This window comes from Echinops telfairi, unplaced genomic scaffold (assembly GCF_000313985.2).
Source record: "Echinops telfairi isolate 266 unplaced genomic scaffold, ASM31398v2 ScPeMD7_7457;HRSCAF=8495, whole genome shotgun sequence".
Classification (NCBI taxonomy): Eukaryota; Metazoa; Chordata; class Mammalia; order Afrosoricida; family Tenrecidae; genus Echinops; species Echinops telfairi.
In genome coordinates this window covers 44,000,992-44,003,121 of record NW_022111357.1, presented here as the reverse complement: position 1 = coordinate 44,003,121, position 2,130 = coordinate 44,000,992, and the positions used below count along the sequence as shown (strand labels likewise).

The following is a 2,130-nucleotide window of genomic DNA, read 5'->3' as shown; positions in this document are numbered from 1 at the left end:
CCTCTTTTCTCGTATCTTGAGCTGTAATGTTTGGTTATGGGCTGAGGACCCTCTTTGTTTTCACGGCAATGAATTTTCCTCGTAGGACTCGCTTTGCGCATCACGTACGTTCGGTTTGTTGTGTTTTTGTTTTCCGTCGTCACATGGTATTTTCTGGTTTCTGTTTAACTTCTTGTTTGACCCATTGGTTGTTGAAGCGTGTGTGGTTTAATTCCCCGGCATTTGTAGATTTTTCCAGTTTCCTCTGTTATTGACTGCTTATTCCTCTGTGAGTGGAACATACACTTGGTACGAGTTCGGTCTTTTTAAGATGTTTGTTGGGTACCACTGAGTCCGATCTCGTGGACAACACACAAGAACACTGTGGTTTGTTTGTTTTTTTTTGCCATGCTCACAACCACTGCTGCGTTCAGTCCATGCTGAGGCCATGTCACCGAAAGTCTTCCTCCTCTTTACTGGCCCTGTGTTATACCAAGCGTGCTCTTTTTTCCGGAGACCGGTCTCTCTTGACCATGTCCAAATGACGGGAGACCAAGTCTCACCATCTCTGCTGCTGGCTGCAGTGCTGCTCAGACAGATTTGTTTGCCCCTATGGCAGCTCATGGTACTCATTTTCATCGCCAAGGATGCTGGGATTCCCGTTGCCCAGTTTGGTGATGACTCTCACAGTAGAATGTCTTCCCTTGATCCAGGAATCCTCTCTCCGAGGTTCACCGCATTCCACCAGAATCCATTTGAGAGCCACGATGATGTTCCTTGTGACACATCTTGCTCCGCATCTGGCTTGCATTTCGAGAAGCCCCTGTTGAGGAACTCCTGCAAACATTTTGAATCATCTTCAGCAGAACCCTGCTTGTGCGTAGACACCGATGATCTCGTTCGTGGCTTTCCGCCTTCTCTTGGTTCACCTTTCTGTGGTGTAGGCACAAATCACGGGTTTCTTTTGAAGGCTATTAAAACTTACTGGTGGCCTAACATGTTAGCTCTCTGGGAGACTCTTCCACGTGTACGTCGGAAGATTGTGCTTTCTTTCGGAGTTGGGTGAAATGCTTCATGTTGGCTGTCAAATTTAGCTGCTGTATCGTTGAGTTCCAGCCCTCCGTTTCTTGAACTTCTGCCTGGTTGCTCTGTTCGCTACTGCAGGCGGGCTGCTGAACTCTCCCAGCATTATTTTGACATGGTTTGGTTCTCCGTTCAGTTCTGCTCACTGATGGTCCGTATGGTCTGTGGCCTGGTGGCACGATCACTTAGGCATTGGGCTGCTAACCTGGAGGCGAGCCATTCAAACCCACCAGCTGCTCGAGGAAGCCCGCTGCTCCGTGCTTCAGGATCGCCTCGTGCCCGTGAATTTGGTTTGGGTCTTAGTGCATAGAGCGTTCTGTTGGTTCTCTCTTCTGGGTTGACAAAGCCGGTTTACCGTAGGAGCCCTGGTGACATAGCGGCCAGCAGTTTGAGACCACCAGCCACTGAGGGAGAAAGCTTTCTACTCACGTCAGTGCTTAGAACCCAGGAAACTCACGGGCAGTTGCACCGTGTCCCGCAGGGTTGCTATGCGTCGGCATACCTGGATGGCAGTGGGTTTGGTTTGGTTTGGTTCACTGTAAGCCATACCCTCTGTTTTGGGTGGTTCCTGTGGGCCCCGACCCTCACAGGTGGTCCCGTCCCTGGGTGCTGGGTGTGCAGGTCAGTATCCTGGTGGAGATGAGTCAGGTTGGTAATAAGTAAGGATTATAGTAAAGCATCGAAAGCATGAGAGCTAGAAGAGAGATTGAAATAACGGAGTCAGACACATTTCATGGTAGCATGCTCCCCTCAGCCTCACTTGGTCCACGTGGAGAGAGAGAGATTTATTGCTAACCAAGGCTTTTATATTCTCTGGGGACGTGCAAGCGCCCTAATTACAGGTGAAGACTTCCGTCACAGGAAGGGGTTGTGCTATAGGTGATGCAGTAATGGGAGGGGGTGATCTAGGGATATCCACGTAATAGGAAGGGGCGGTATTGGGAGTATACATGTGACAAGAATGGGCAGATCCCAGATTCAGAGAGGCAGCTTAATTTTGGAGATCACTGAGCCAGTTTGACCTGTTCTCTGGCTCATTATAGAAACCATTATCAGTAGGGTGTAAAC

General features: G+C 49.4%; 1 protein-coding gene across 1 annotated transcript in view; it reads left to right on the top strand.

Moving 5' to 3' along the window:
* The window catches only part of LOC101664448 (ATPase family AAA domain-containing protein 3-like), a 16,130-nt gene that overhangs the window by 6,375 nt on the left and 7,625 nt on the right, over window positions 1-2,130 (top strand). The window lies entirely within an intron of this gene.